Source organism: Hemicordylus capensis, chromosome 4, assembly GCF_027244095.1.
Source record: "Hemicordylus capensis ecotype Gifberg chromosome 4, rHemCap1.1.pri, whole genome shotgun sequence".
Taxonomy (NCBI): domain Eukaryota; kingdom Metazoa; phylum Chordata; class Lepidosauria; order Squamata; family Cordylidae; genus Hemicordylus; species Hemicordylus capensis.
The window spans coordinates 292,432,273-292,449,231 of record NC_069660.1 but is presented as its reverse complement, the minus strand read 5'-3'; the positions used below and the strand labels follow the sequence as shown (position 1 = coordinate 292,449,231).

Genomic DNA, 16,959 nt, shown 5'->3' with positions numbered 1-16,959 from the left:
ATGCAATCAGCATCCATGATTGTATCTCTGAGTCAGGAATGAACTCAGTGGTCACTCAAACATGTCCTCATGCTGGTTTCAAGGCCTGCACACACACAAAACCACCCTGCTCATAGCAATTACAGTTTTTTGTAAATTAATCAGTTGGGCCTGCTGACCACAACTTCTGGCCGATGGGCTATTCATTCACTGAGAATAAAGCCTAGAGACGCTATTCACACAGGCAGGCAAAACCAGGCTAAGGAAGCCCAGCCCAGTTTTGTCGTAGACATGCGTATCACCAGCATCGGGCCTGATCCCAGCAGCGCCTTGGCTACCCTCCTAAATGAGGTTAGGAGAGCGAGCGCTCCTGATTGTCTGCCAGCCCTGGTGCCAGGAGCTGGGGCTACCAGACTGAGGGGCTCCTGGTCGGCTTCAGGGAGAGGAATTCCCATAATGCACCATGCACTTGCACAGTGCATTATGGGAGTTCTGGGGGGCAGGGCAGGCGACGTGTCGCAGCACCCCAGTCCTCCAAGCTTCTGGCAATAGCCAGCAATCATCTGGGCAGAGCCCCCGATTGTCTGCGGGGAGGTAAGCTTTTTAAGGCTTCTTCCCCACTAGCCCTCTTGCCCTTCCTCACTGACCACAAGAAAGACCTGAGAGTTCCATCTAGCTGCTCAACTGACATACAAAACTGCAGGTTCCGCATGAGCCAAATAAGTCAGGGCACCCACACTCCTGCTGTCCAGAGCAGTTGCCAATGTGCATACATGTGCATACACACACGCATAGTGGTTAGAGCGCTGGACTTAGATTGGGGAGATCGAAATTCAAATCCCCACTCAGTCATGAAACTCACCAGGTGACTCTGGGCCAATCACTTCTCTCTCAGCCTAACCTACCTCACAGGGTTGTTGTGGGGATAAATATAACCCTGTATGCTGCTGTGGGCTTCTTGGAGGAAAAGCCTGATATGTAATAAATGTAATAAATAAATATATAATCAGATGGGCACCAAACCTTGCATAATTCAGTGTCGGCTCATTGCTTTCATAAGCCAGTTCAACATGGATTTCCACCGCACAATGAGGCTCGCCACACGAGCAGTTTGTGGGGTTTGTGGGGAGAGCAGGCTCTCCTCCCCACACACAAGCAGGCAGCTCGCCCTGGGTGGCCGGATCAGCTGCCCACACGATTACCGGCTCCGTCACTGCGGTGGTGGGGATCGGGGGCCTCCTGGCCCCCAGAAGTCCCAGAACGCCCCATACAAGTGGGCATTCCGGGGAGCCCACCGACACCGGGAGGCTTGTTGTAGCCTCCCCATCAGGGGTGTACTCGTGAGTCGCGCCACAGCGACCCATGACCAAAAGAATTTGGTTAGCTTACCTCATTTAAGGTGGGGGGTGTCTCCTGTTACAACACACGAGCAGCAGAAACCGGGCTGGGCTCCTGGTTTATAGCCTCTAGGCGTTCTGTACTCAATGTACACTACAGACTTAATTGGTTTAATAGTCTGCCCCCAGCATAGTTCTTTGCGCCAGAGATCTCTAATAGGGGATGATTTGCACCCTCATCAAACTATGATTTGCACCGTTCTTCAGATAAAATCGCAAGAGTATAAACCAGGCAAGCTCCAGTTTTCAGAGAACTATCGCTAAAGTGCCCTCCTGGGTCCCTTCCTACCACGGGGTGCTCTTTGAACATAAGAACCTGCCTTATACCGAGTCAGACGCTTCGTCTCTCTAGCTCAGTATAGGCTGCACTGACTGGCAGTGTCTCTCCAAGTTTTGGGGCAGGAGTCTTTCCCAGCCCTTCTCGGAGATGCCAGGGATTGAACCTGGGACATGCTGCATGCAAGGCAGATGCTCTTCCACTTTGGAATGTATGTCGTGAGGGTCTTCCTCTCCTCCTGACCCTCCTCCTTCCTAGTATTCTGTGTGATCTCTAAAAACAGGGGTGGAATAATTATTTTAAAACTATCAAAGGATCTTCTTAACTGGAATGCTGCAGTTTTTATTTTCCCCTCTAAGGTTATTCTTAAATTATTAGATAAGATTATTCTTTTTGAGGCTCATTGACAGGTGGGGTGTGTTGTGTTATGATCTGCTGATACACTCTATAAAAATGAGCACATGGTATAACTCACATTCCCTGGGGTATTGAAGAGCTCCATCGATAACTGCATGTGACGTCTGGCTCACTTCAACATTCCTGGATTGGATGCTGGTGTTAATAAAGCTCAGGTTGTGATTTCTGTTGGCATGTTTACTTGCAAGCAGAATAAAATGTTATTTAAGCTGTAAATTAGAAACAGGTTAGAAGCTGTCAAAATTTCTGTCCGATAGTTGTGCAGCATATCTATCTATCTATCTATCTATCTATCTATCTATCTATCTATCTATCTATCTATCTATCTGAAACATTTGATATACTGCACACTCTGAAGACTCTGGGCAGTGTACAAAAACATGCAAAACAAGACAGTATTAAAATTACATTCTAAATAAAACTAATATGTGTACATTTAACATTCTAATATGTGTAAGTGCCAGGTTTGCCAACTGACTGTCCTTATTCCTTAAGATATATTGAGACTGTTCTCATGTCCATCCAAACCCAGGCTAGGGAAGCCCAGCCTGCTGGGTTAGGCTGTATGTGAAAACCGTGGGGATCGGGCCCGATCCCAGCAGGGCAGCACCGCTTAGCCCAGCTTTTAAACCCAGCTTTTAGCTGGGGTTAAAGTCTCAAGCAAGCCCTTAACCCAGGCTCTGGCATCGTGTGTTTCCTGAGGCCAGTGGACACAGAGACGGCTGCCTAGAGCGCCCATTTCCTGGGGAATCCCCCAATGCACCACACGTCGAATGATGCATTGTGGGATATCTGGAGGCTGGGACATGTCGTCCCGGTCTCCAGAATTCTGTGCTGCGTGGTGTCCGCGTTCCCAGCACTATTTCCTTGCTCGTCTGGCAGGGAGGTGAGTTTAAGCATCCTTCCCTCTCCTCCTGCCCGCCTGCCACCTCACTCCCATGTTATTGCTATTGTTATTATTATTATTATTATTTATTTATTAAGTTTCTATACCGCCCTTCCAAAAATGCCTCAGGGCGGTTTACACAGAGAAATAAAAAATAAATAAGATGGATCCCTGTCCTCAAAGGGCTCACAATCTAAAACACACATAAGAGAGACACCAGCAACAGTCACACCAGTTGTGTGAATGGCTCCATTATTTTGCAATATTTTTTTTCAAATGTATTTCACACCATCAAGCCATTGAAAGCTCCTGGATTGCTTTCATTAGTCACCTGGAAATTTATGTCAGTTCCTGAAGCTATAGTTCAACAGATTCTGGGAACCGAAGCTGAAGAACTTCTGCATTAAGGAATTGAGTACTGTTGTACCTTGTCTGTCATTGTCCATTGAGAAGTACCTTCCTCATTAGTATTATCCATCCAGTAGCCTTATCCATGCAATTTGAATCTGCAGGTCTCTTGAAGAGTAATGCTTCAGCTGCAGTGTCTAGAAACATGTCACTGAAGGAGATGAAACAGACTATTTGTAGTGACACAGTGAATACTCTCTTCCTGTTACAATTCTACATAAGAACTAAATAATTACTTGGCTAATGTGCTGCTTTCCCCCCAGGACAATATTCTTTCAGACATTTAGAGACAGCCGTTTGGAATAAGGGTTGCATATGGGTTTCATCTCTTGGGCTGATTGGTACATTTAGACTTTAAAAAAAATTACTGGGGGTTTTACACACACATCACTGCACAAATGAACAATTCGACACTTCTCAAATTAAAGAACAACTAGCTTAACCCTCATAGAGCATCTGCGTACTAGTACTTGATTGCTCCCCTCACCCCCTGCCACAGCCCCCCTCACCTCAGAGATCTTGCCACCCTCACCTGAGCCACACTCCTGCTCCTCCCCCTCCATCCCATTGCTTCCATCCCCCTCACCCCTCTTGGTCACTCCTCTATCCCTTTACTCCACCCCCCTCACCCCTCTTGGTTTCGGCTGCAGTGTTGTGACACCTAGGCCAAGCTACAGCCCCCTATCCCCAGAGACCTCCCCACCCTCACCCGAGCCCCACTCCTGCTCCTCCCCACAGAAGCAGCGGCGGCGGCGGCTGACTGGGCCCTTCCTTGCTGCTGCCACCATCATGGCCACTCATTCCCCTCAGGCTGCTGACAGGCTCAGGCCCATCCCTTGCCCGTCCTTCTTTATCTCTTCCGCTCTCTACTTGTTCTCTCTTTCTTTCTCCTCCACTTGCTCTTGCCTTCTGTCTTTCTTCCCTCCCTTCTCCTTCCCTCCCTCTCCCTCTCTCTCTTTCTTTCTCCCTCCCTCCCACCCTTCCTGAGTTAACAGATCTTGTTGATCTTGTTTCCTCATCTAATTCACACAACGGCAGCCTCCTTCTCCTGTAGGGGCTCTTTTCTCCCTCATGACCCCTCTCTTCGCAGACCCCTGCCCACTATCCTTTTATATATCTACTAGTGATTTGAGGCCCGTTAAATAACGGGCGCTAGTAGAGTTGTGCGCTCCGGGCCCCCGCCGCCATTCCCCCTTCCACCGCCGCCAGCCTCCATGCCGCGGCCGGTCTCCCCGGCCGGGTAATGGCCCCAAAGTCTCCCCCCCTGGCCCGGTTTCAGTGGTGCCGCCAGGCCTCGGCCATGGCTCCGCCGCCACCTCGGCCACACCTCGGCCAGCTTCCCCCCCCCCCGCCTCTTCCCTGGCTTCCCCGGCTTCGCTGGGCTTCCCTGGCTTCGCCTCCTCCCCGGCTTCGCAGCGACCGCTTCTGGCCTTTCCACGGCTGGGCAAACAACCACCCAACATGGTCGACTGGTGCTGGCGGTCGTGTCTCCCTCAGCGTGTTCTGGGCATGCGCTCCACGCATGCCCAGAACAGCCAAGGGAGACACGGACACAGACACCAGCCTTCTAAGGCACGGACGCACACCTAACCATCTTATTATAGAGGATTATATTAATTCTCCTGGGTGTGCCTTGGAATGTGCATCCCCACGCCCAGCTGTTTGGCTGGGCGGCGGAAGCGCCTGATTGGCTGAGGTGTACCCAGGAGGATTGGTCGCTGTGGCAGCGTCAGGCCTGGCCACAGAGGCCAGAGGCCAGAGGCAGCGGCGGGCCCAGCTCAGCTGCGAAGGCAAGGCCCGGGCGGGGGGAGGAGGGGCAGAAGTGGCGGTGGGGAGGAGAGGCAGCTGGGCCTGGAAGTGGAGACTGGGGGGGGAGAGAGGTAATTGCTGGCCCCAAAGAGCACACAGATGCTCTGTGCAGGGTCAGCTAGTATATATTAATCTCCTCTAAGAACAACATCCGACCAGTAACAGTTGCATTCAGACTGACCTTAACCATCACAGGCCCCTCCTCCCTATCTGCATATGGAATCCCCACTGCCCAATCACCATGGTGCCACAGGCTCCTCCTCCCTATCTGCATATGGAATCCCCACTGCCCAATCACCATGGTGCCACAGGCTCCTCCTCCCTATCTGCATATGGAATCCCCACTGCCCAATCACCATGGTGCCACAGGCTCCCCCTCCCTATCTGCATATGGAATCCCCATTGCCCAATCACCACGGTGCCACAGGCTCCTCCTCCCTATCTGCATATGGAATTCCCACTGCCCAGTCAGGTGTTTCTGCTCTCAAACTCTCATGAGAGCTGCCACACACAGGATTAGCCACGGGTATGCCTTTGAGAATTATATATAGAGAGATATATTACTCTCATATTTTCATTTGTTACATCTATATCCCAGCTGCCCTCCAAGGAGCTCCAGACAATATATACAATTCTTTCTTTATTCATTTTGTCCTCACAAGCTTTGGTTCAGAAGAAGTGATTAGACCATTAGTCACCCAGTGAGCATTATCAACTGAGGACTTGTCATCCGCTTCTGCTAGTGCAAGGACTAATGGTGATTCTCTTTATTTAGCAGGGAGAGAGCCACTGGCCCTATCCATCCCCAGCACAAAAATCCTCCAGTGGCTGTTGCTGGTGTCTATTTTAGGTTTCTTTTTAAGATTGTGAGCCCCTTGGGGACAGGGTGCCATTTTATTTATTTATTTTTATTTCTCTATGTAAACCACTTTGGGACCTTTTGTTGAAAAGCAGTATATAAATATTTGTAGTAGTAGTCTAGAACAGACATTCGTTTCTTTGCACTACATCCTTGCATTAGCACAACAGTGCTAATTATGCTATTGCAATACTAGTCTGGATGTTGGCCAACATTATTATTAATTTATTATTATTATGTATTATTATGTACCACTTTACAACAAAAATGATTCACAAAGTAGTTTATATAGCAAGAGTATGAGAAATATATAGCATTTATTATGCTAATAATTTTGCTTATTTTCTTTACAGAAGGTCAGTTCAGATGATCAAGGGTCCCATAGTAGCCCTACATGCGATAACATTGGGACTGCTGGTGACATCATTCAAGGATGTGCCAGCACGATCATGGCATGTCCTTTACCCATGTGAGAGGGTTGATAATCTGAATCTGGATTTTGTAGAGATGTAACATGATCACCCCTCTCACACAAGTAAAGGACATGCCGCAATCACATCAGCACATTCTTGAGTGATGTCAAGAATGTGTTGATGCAGGCATGTTCATGCCAGTGGCCTGATATCATTATATGTAGTGCTGCTTTAAGACCTTTGATTATCTGAACCATCTCAAACTCTTTTCAATGTTTGGAATCCAAGTAGGATATACATCAGTTCTTGGAAAGCTGAAAATCTTCTGCAAACGTGGGTGATAATCTATTTATTTTTAAGTTTCTAGATTCAGGGGAGAATCTGGTTGGTGCCAGCTCACCACATGATTACATACACATTATCTATCTATCTATCTATCTATCTATCTATCTATCTATCTATCTATCTATCTATCTATCTATCATAACAGAGAAGCATTTTAAATTCAACATTATTTGTAATGTTTTGAATTCATTATCCTTAGCAGCTGCTGATTATACCCATAAAATGTAACATAGTATTAAGTGAAATAAACATGAAGTACAGCTTGAAAATGAGGGAGTACGTTTGAAAATCTCATCATAGGTTTAATTTCCTTTTGCTCCCATAGACAGGGCAAAACCTTTGAATTGTCTGAGTATTCTGTTGTGGTTTACCCCCCACCATAGAGCCCTCCCAGATAGAACAACCTATCTATATCTATATCTATATCTATATCTATATCTATATCTGTGTGTGTGTGTGTGTGTGCGCGTGCGCACACACACATATCTATATCTAGAGAGAGAGCAGTGGGGGGAGAAAGTCTTATTGGGTGTTCTGATCTATTATAATTATAGTATACACTCTTTAAGTGCCTTCCCATTTTATGTCTTTTTAAAATATTCTGGTACCAGGAGCTGTGTCCTCTGCAATTCTATAACCTGACAGACAGGACTGCCTTTAGAGATCAAGTGATCCTCAGCAAGTTGCCCTCCATGGGCCCCAGTAGCCCCACACCGCCACCACCACATGAAGGCTATGGGCACAGAGGTGGTTTCAGGCATGAGCAGCAGGTCTTGACCCGCGGAAGTTGCCCAACAATGCCAGCCATGGGGTGCTTAGCAAACTGCCCTTCATGCGTTCTCTCCTAGGTGGGTGGGCCCTGAGAGAACCATTCCACAGAAGTCTGCAGCAAGATTATATTCCCTCTCCAGACCTACTGTTTAAGCAACTAAATGGCTTCTTGTTTCACCAGCAGAAGTTCACCATTATTCCTCCAGAGAATGGTGCCCAAACTATATGAACAAACATTTTAAATTGCCTGTAAGTATATCTTTACAGGGACTGAGGGAAATGTCTGGCCAGACCATTTTAACATTGCAAGATGACATTCCAGGATGTGTCATTGCTATTTCTGAGCTGGGTGATGTCACTTGGCCGCTGGGCTTGTATCTTGCAGAACATCCACGGAAAGTACTATCTCATCAGGAGACACATCCTGTAATGCCTTCCTCCTTAAATCACATGCAAGGGTGCCAAAACCAAGAGGACTTTTGAGCAATGTGTGAGCAGACTGAAATAAAATGTTGCTTTCTTCGATAGTTTTATCTGGTAAATACTATATACAGTTGCACTTACTATTAAGGGCTGACATTATATTTAGGAAATGTTCACCATTGCTTCCTACATACAATACAGCAGTGCTGGCTCAAGGGGTTGTGACGCTCTTGGCCAAAATAGTCCCCTACGCCCTGGTATCACAAACACAGTGAGGCACTTCACATGACACCTGTGAAGCGCCTGATGGGGTTCTGAGGGGAGAGCGGGCTTAGCCTGCTCTCCCTGAAGATGAGCCGCCGCTCATAGCTCAGCGGCTGGATCAGCCACCCACATGACTGCCAGCTCTGTCACGGAGCCAGCGGGTGCTGCGGGGATCGGGAGCCGCGTGGACCCGGAAGTCCCAGGATGCCCTGCACAAGCGCGCAGGGCAACCTGGAGAGACCCCTGAGCCTGGGAGGTTGCTTGCAGCCTCCCGGCCGGGGGGTCTACTCATGTGTTCGCCACACACTGTAGCGACATGCGAGCAACGGAATGAGCTTAACGGAGTGCTCGCTGGGGCGCACACTCCCAGACGGCGAACCCACTGACTGGGTGCAGGACAGGACAAGGAGACAACCTTGGCTGTGCTCTTTTTAGCACCCATTAACCCTCAGCACCCTTGGCCAGAGCCACTTTGGCCACTGCCTTAAGCCGGCCTTGCCATACAGCAGGTTTAAACTACATACCAACTAGTCAAATATAGATAGAGAAGGTCACAGACTATGGACAGCATCTTTTCCCCCTTCGACAATGGCACGACAAACACCTCATCACTGAGCAATGATTGGTTATATTCAAAGATTTGATCATTTAGAGATGTAGCGCTAAGGACCTTTCCAGGTGAGGGTTTGTTCGCATTAGAAATAGGAGCCCAGGTGATGCTCTCCATGTTACTGGATCCCTTGAGGAATAATCCAGACATCTTTCCCCCAGCTATTGCCTTTGTTGCTAGGAAAATGAATTTCCCTAGTCCTTGAGCCACAAGTTAGATTTTTCTATTAGGTTAATTATATCACTACGTCAAAGAACGACAGTTAGATCCACTTCAAGAAAGTTATCAGTGAGAAAACAAAACCAAAACCAAAATCAACTGGCTAAGCAGCAAGTGGGGAGGATGGCTCTTCGAGAGCCACAATGAAGCCTATCAAGAGCTCTCCTTTTCCAGACAAATAGTAAATGAAGTGTGAGGTCATGACATGCACACATAAGGAGAACATCCATGGTTCCTTGAGCTCATTTGCAGTCATCATTCAAATAAATTGGTAAGCTGGAGATGCAAAAGGACTCCCAAGTATTTCCTTAAGACCTTCAAGTTTATTGTGTAAAAAACAGATGAAAAAACGTGTTAAAATGTTGTTAAAAGCATAATAAAAACAGACATTTCGGCATCAAGCACCAGCCTCAGTGTTCACAGCACTCAGTGTTGTGAACAACTGAGTGTTCACAACACTCAGCCTCACAACACTGAGGCTGGTGTTTGACGCTGAAACATCTGTATTTATTATGCTTTTAACAACATTTTAAACAACGTTTTAACAAGTTTTATCATCTGTTTTTTACGCAGTAAATTTGAAGGTCTTAAAGAAATACTTGGGAGTCATCATTCATTTTGAAAATTTGTTAGATGTCCTAGGGTTCAAACCCTTCAAGTAGCTGATGGGATTTTGATTTTCTGTACAATGGAGCTCCCACAGAAAAGATTATCCTTTCCCAATACATCCTATGCTTGCTATACTTTCAAAAAAGAATTATTCCCAGGAAGAATTCCAGAAGAAGCAGAGAGGCAAAGAAAAAGCGGGTGGTGGGTGAAGAATAAACATGCGCATCAATGAGAAGTGTCTGTCTAGCCTCTGAGCATATTAAGAGCAGCTTTTTGTTCACTCAGAAGCACGTCCCAAGGAGTTCCATAGGGCTCACTCTCTTAAGTGTGCGCAGAAGAGCTTGGGCTGACTGTGGCCCAGTTCAGGCCTTCTCCTGCCTGGTTTGGTGTGGAGGCCATTTTGTTTACCTCATTTAGGTCACTAAAATGGCCTCCGTGCATGTGCAAAGGCCTGAATCATATCACAGCTGGCACAGGCTACTCTGGAGGAGGCCGGCGGGGAGGGGGTGACCTGCTGCCACCCCCACCAATTAAAGTAAGTAGCCTTGACTCCCCTCCCACACTCTCTAGCTCTAGGAAGCCCCCCTGTTGCCTCACAGGAGTCCCCTTTATGAGTAGACCCCCCAAACCAGTCCGGCAGTTGAACCGGACCAGGTCCAGTTCAACTGGAATTGGACCAAGTCGGGGCAGTTCAAATCAAGTTTGGATTTGAATCCAAGTTCGGATTGGTTTAAATTCAGTTTGGATTCAAACTGAACCAGGCTGCACATCCGTACACATCTCTAATTGTGGCTCCTCCCCAAACCAACATTGCTTCAGTTTCTGGGAGAGACAATGCTGGCAAGGGGAAATAACCCCACTCATCTTATGTGTCCTGGGATTCTTCATATTTACTAAAGTGGTGCAGGAAAGAGTCACTGTGCAGAGTCTCCCCCACCAAAAACCTAATGGGAGATGGGGGCCCATACTTGGAAGGAAATCTCATTAAACTCAGAACACTAGCCAACACTATAAAGGCTACTAGTCTGGTGACTATGGGCCACCTCCAGCCTCAAGGACAAGATGCCTCTCAGTACCAGTTGCAGGGGAACAGCAGCAGGAGAGAGGGCATGGCCTCACCTCTTGCCTGTAGGCTCCCCAGAAGCATCTGGTGGGCCACTGTGTGAGACAGGATGCTGGACTAGATAGGCTTTGTACCAGATCCAGCAGGGCTGTTCTTATGTCATAATCCCAGCCCTGCATAGCAACCCAGCCCCTACCCTGGGTCAGAGCCAAAAGGATTCTCTAGAACTGGAGCCCCCAGAAATGATACCCTCAGAGCCTCAGCCCCACAAAGAGCCAATTAATCTACTTTAATTTCTCTGCCCCTTTTACTGCCCGATTGTACTGTTTTGATTGTTTTACTATCATCTATGAATTGTGACGGGGTGCAGAAATACTGAAGGGGGCAGTATGCATACCTTTTAAATTAATTAATCAATAACTTTAATAGGACATGCAATTTGCGAAGATTGAGAAGATAATGGTGAAAGGCCAAAGCACGAGGAGTGAAAATTGTCCCAATGCTCAGAATGTCCCCTTGGGGATGAAAAATACCAAGAAAGGTCGAAATTTCTCTGGGATTAGATTAGTTTACACTCCTAAACATGCTTACCTAGGCAGGGTCCCAGGGGCATGGTCTGAGGGCACATGATACATCTGCTTTGTTGAAGCTAGGCAGGTCTAGGTCTGGTCAGGGCCTGGATGGGTGACCACCTGGGATCCATGTAGGCAGCTTTGAGTTCTATACTGGAAGAAATGCAGGATATAAAGAAGATAAACAATCCCTGGAAATATCCCATGGTGCTCAAAAGGATTATCTCTTACAAAGCATGCTTGCTGAGAAGAACTATTAATAATAATTGGCAATACATTCTCCTTGTTAACCTCAATTGTGTGTCTGTGTGGTGTGCAATGTGTACACAGTGACAGGTGTGCACAAGATAATTCTAAAAGCCAAAATCTTTTCAATTACAATGGAGGCCTGTGTGATATTGACTATAATTATATCATGCTGAGGCCAATAGAGTTGCAATTACCTCCCCAGTAAAACACATATATGTATAATGATGGTTTAGTGTTCAGAACCAAAATGAAATAGCCACAGCTAAACCACAGTCTTTCTGGAAACCATATAATATCTGGGTGTCCAATAAGCTCCAGACCACCCAACTTTCAGCTGACTGTTGTTCCTCCAAGTTAAACCTCACCATCTTCCAACAGTATAAAGCACTGGATAATTTAAGGCTCTTGTGCACAGTGTATAATATATTTTACAGATAAAGTAAAATATTACTTTGAGCATAAAAGTGTAAAATTCAAATCCTGATTTTATCCATATGTATAACAGATGAATAAGAGTTCTGTAACAACATTATTTGTGGGGTTTTTTTAAAAAAAATCTCTATTTATCTTCTGTTTTACTGCTAAATTACAAGACAGAGAATGTAAACAGAGGAAAGCTGGTCAAGGAAATCCGTGTTTTCTTTGATTGCTTTTTATTTTAGGTAGCAATAGCTATTCCTCAACTGAAAATGGGGTGTGGCCAAGCATTCTGGAAGGTGTGGCACACGATTGTAATGAGACGCATGCCACAAATGGAAAGCAGGTAATAAAGTGCATGGAGAGCACATTTATTTCACATTACCAATGCAGATGAGCCAAGCCCATACCCTCCGACATTTGCAAATGAAATAAGGAGGTCATTCACACAACTGAAAACTGGGTAAGACAAGTGTCTTACCCAGGTTTGGGAGGTGTGTGAGTGCTTCCAAGTTTTGGTTTTGTTTTGTGGGTGCAAACAACAAGGTAATAGGGGGGAGAAGTGATTATGGGGAATCAAGGTAGGAGGAAATGGGTATGACAGGTTTTCCTCCTACCTCTCCTACAGGAGAGGAGAGCTGGTCTTGTGGTAGCAAGCATGACTTGTCCCCATAGCTAAGCAGGGTCTGCCCTGGTTACATCTGAATGGGAGACTTGATGTGTGAGCACTGCAAGATCTTCCCCTCAGGTTCCCTCCCTGGCTTCTCCAAGATAGGGCTGAGAGAGATTCGTGCCTGCAACCTTGGAGAAGCTGCTGCCAGTCTGTGAAGACAATACTGAGCTAGATTGATCAATGGTCTGCCTCAGTAGATGGCAGTTTCCTATGTTCCTATGTAACTTGGTCAAATGCTGGGTAGGACAGTATTGGCGGGGGTGATCTCGGAGGTGGCCTTGAGTTCCCCCAAGCTTATTGTCTTGGGGGATTTCAATGTCCATGCTGAGGCCCCCCTATGGGTGCGGCTCAGGATTTCATGGCCTCCATGGCAACCATGGGCCTGTCTCAATTGGTATCGGGCCCTACTCACATGGCAAGACATACTCTGGATCTGGTTTTTGCCGACCGGGGAATAAATGATCTGGAGGTGGGGGAGTTTGAGATAACTCCCTTGTCATGGACAGATCATCATCTGGTGGGGTTTCGTTTGACTGCTCTGTCTGCCCTCTGCAGGGGTGGTGGACCGATTAGAATGGTCCGCCCCCGAAGGCTTATGGGTCCGCTTGGATTCCAGAAGGCTCTCAGGGAGTTTCCAGTGTCCAGAGTTTGTGACCCTGTCGAGGCCCTGGTTGATCTCTGGAATGGAGAGATGGCCATGGCTGTTGACATGGTTGCTCCTAAATGCCTTCTCCGGCTTGGTGGAGCCTGTTCAGCTCCTTGGTTTTCCTTGGAGCTTAGGGCAATGAAACAACTCGGGTGATGGCTGGAACGACGCTGGAGGAAGAGTCGTCACAAATCCGACCGAACACGGGCTAGAGCCCATTTTAGGGACTACTCCGTGGGGGGGGGGGCAGCGAAGAAACTCTTTTTCTCTGCCTCCATTGCATCTGCTCAGTGCAGACCGGTGGAGCTGTTTCGTGTAGCTAAGACATTGCTGCACACATCCCCCCCAGGTAATGGGGGAGGAACTATCCACAGCCCGCTGTGATCAGTTTGTGTGTCACTTTGCGGATAAAGTCGCTCGCATCCGCGCTGACTTGGACTCCAGAGTTTTGGCAGTTCCGGCAGACGTGCCTCTAGTACCATCTGGTCCTATTGTATTGTATTCTTTTCAGTTGGTACAACCTGAAGATGTGGACAAGATCCTGGGCAGTGTGCGGGCGACATCATGTGCTCTTGACCCTTGTCCTTCATGGCTAATAACAGCTGCCAGGGAGGGGGCAGGTAGATGGTTGGAGATGATTATCAATGCCTCATTAAGGGAGGGCAAGATGCCATCGTGCCTCAAGGAGGCGATGGTGAGACCATTATTAAAAAAAACCCTTCCTTGATTCCTCCAACCTGAACAACTATAGACCAGTCTCTAACCTGCCCTTTTTGGGCAAGGTGATAGAGCTTGTGGTGGAGTCCCAGCTGCAGAGGGTCTTGGATGATATGGATTATCTGGACCCTTTTCAATCTGGCTTCCGCCCCGGATATGGGACTGAGACTGCTTTGGTCGCTCCAGTGGATGACCTATGCCGGGAACCAGACAGGGGGAGTGCATCCCTGTTGGTTCTGCTGGACCTCTCGGCGGCATTTGATGCCATCGACCATGGTATCCTTCTGGGCCGCCTCTCAAATATGGGAATCAGAGGTACTGTGTTGCAGTGTTTCCGGTCCTTTCTTGTGGGGAGGGTCCAGAAGGTGATGCTGGGGGACTACTGCTCGGCTCCGTGGCCATTGGCCTGTGGGGTCCCGCAGGGATCGGTCTTGTCCCCCATGCTGTTTAACATCTACATGAAACCGCTGGGAGAGGTCATCCGGGGACTTGGACTGAGTTGTCAGCAATATGCGGATGACACTCAGCTATCTCTCCTTGTCACCTGATCCTAGGGAGGCGGTGGATGTCCTGAATCGGGGGCTGGAGGCCGTGATGGTTTGGATGTGGGCTAATAAACTGAAATTGAATCCAGACAAGATGGAGGTAATGTTGGTCAGTAGGAGAGCCAATCGGGATGAGGAGATTTTACCGGTTCTGGATGGGGTGCACTCCCCTTGAAGGAGCAAGTACACAGCTTGTGGGTATTACTGGACCTGGCTCTGCTTTTGGAAGCTCAGGTGGAGGCAGTGGCCAGGGGTACCTTTGCATGGCTTCGGCTAGTGCGCCAGCTGCGTCCCTTTCTTGAGAAGGCAGATCTGGCCATAGTTACCCATGCCTTAGTCACATCAAGGCTGGATTACTGTAACGCACTCTATGTGGGGCTGCCCTTGAAGAACATCCGGAAACTGCAGCTAGTGCAAAATGCGGCAGCTAGGGTTTTATCCAGAGCTGCCCAGTGGGAGCACATCACACCCATTTTAAAAGAGCTGCACTGGTCCAATTCAAGGTACTGGTTTTGACCTTTAAAGCCCTAAACGGTTTGGGCCTGGGATACCTGAGGGACCGCCTGCTCCCAAGGGTTGCTGCCCACTTGACAAGGTCACCTGAGGGGGCTCTGCTCTGGGTGCCGACAATGAGTGAGGCTCGGTTGTTGTGCACGCGGGACAGGGCCTTCTCTGTTGCTGCCCCCAGACTCTGGAATGCTCTCCCAGTGGCTATTCACTCCTTGGTCTCCATCACAGCTTTTAGAAAAAGTGTAAAATCTTGGCTTTTTCCCCAGGGATTTATTTGATTCTCTGCTGCTGCTCTTTATAGTTTTTATTGCTTTTATGCTTTTGTTTTAAATTTTTAAATCAGGTTTGTTTAATATTTCCCCCACTTAATATTTTAATTGTGTCTTTTTAACCATCTTGTGTTAATTTTTTTTTGCTGTTAACCACCTTGGGGTAGCTTTAATGAAAGGCGGTATATAAATTTAACAATAAACAAACAAATAAATAAACAAACAAACAAACAAATAAATGAACTGCTACTATTGGTATGATAAGATCTTTTTGAGGCTGAAAAGGTGACACTTCAAAATCTAGGGGAAGAATGGCAGTTCAATCCCCAGATAGCAAACAAAACCAGGTTGGTGAGAAAGCAGCAAAGCAAGAGGTCTTGAGACAATTCTCTTTAGGACTGAAGAACTACAAAGATTTATTTAAAGAAGAGGTTACAAAGGAATGTAAAAAAGCCTGCAGCTTAATTTCAGCTGTAGCTCATGGCTGAAGAGAGAGACCAAAACAAACAGCCATCTCTGAAGAGAAGCGCTCATCCCCGCCGCTGGCGCACGCAGCATACGTCACGTTGCGCGCGCGCGCCAGCGGTGGGGACGAGCGCATGCGCCGCAAAGGGCGCATGTGCGCCACCAGCTCTGTTTACTTTTACGCTAGCAAGGACAATGACGGGGGCATTTTGGAAACCGCCAGTGCTGGAGGGGGGAAGAGTGGCGGCGAGGGGGGGGTAAGTACTACCACCCCCCCTTAAAGAGAAACTCCCCCCCGGCCCTTCCGAACCGAACCGTGGGGTATCTGGACTGGTCCGGAGGCCTTGTCAATGGCCTCCGGACCGAACCATGCACACTCCTAACTGCAGCCCACCTGAGCCTAGAATGTCTTAAAGGGGCTGCAGCCTATTTCTTAATCATTGGTTGCGGTGTAGCTGTGTGGCTGCTGGTGGGGATTGTGGTGGTTTGGGGTGCATCTTCCAAAAAGATGCTTTTGGGTGCATTTTCCAACAGAGGACGAAGCCAAGGATATGTTGAGTGGGTCAGTAGGTTCTGACATTTCCACTGGTGGGGGTGAGAGGGCCCCTCAAAGTTTGCCTTGTCCTGTGAGTCTTCTCGGTCAGAGTCAGTCTCAGAGGTCATAACCCCTTTATTCTGGGACTCCTCTGTGGGGTTCATGATGTCTAGGGACAGGAAACCACCTTATTTGTTATTCTAAGAGGTCATTCACACAGGTAGCTCTATCTGGGCTTGCACAGCTCTACCCGCATAGGCTGCTCATGTGGGGTGCTGGGATTGGTCCCGATTCCTGCATTCTTCACCAGGTTAGCCCAGATTTTGTTCCCAGGCTTATAGTGAGATTGAAGGGCATGAGCACGCCTCCGCCCCACTCAGGCTGCCCGCAGCCCGAGCATTCATAGTGTTGGGTAACAAGAGTGCCTGGCAGCGCTCCGCTGCGCTCGGCATCAGGGAAATCCTCTCAGAGACGTGAGTTAGGGCAGTATATGAATATGTTAAATAAATCAATCCCCAATGCGCCATGCTCCTCATGCAGTGCAATGTGGGAATCCTGGAATCTGGGCTTCATTCCCCCAGCCTCCAGATGGCTGTGCCATTCACGACATGT

General features: G+C 47.9%; 1 long non-coding RNA gene across 1 annotated transcript; it reads right to left on the bottom strand.

Moving 5' to 3' along the window:
• Positions 1-2,144: 2,144 nt before the first annotated feature.
• Positions 2,145-5,373, bottom strand: LOC128324338 (uncharacterized). The gene is made up of 3 exons (XR_008306797.1): positions 5,355-5,373; positions 3,384-3,515; positions 2,145-2,279 (listed from the first exon to the last, which is right to left on the bottom strand). It is a non-coding gene; the product is annotated as an uncharacterized LOC128324338 (long non-coding RNA).
• Positions 5,374-16,959: the final 11,586 nt, after the last annotated feature.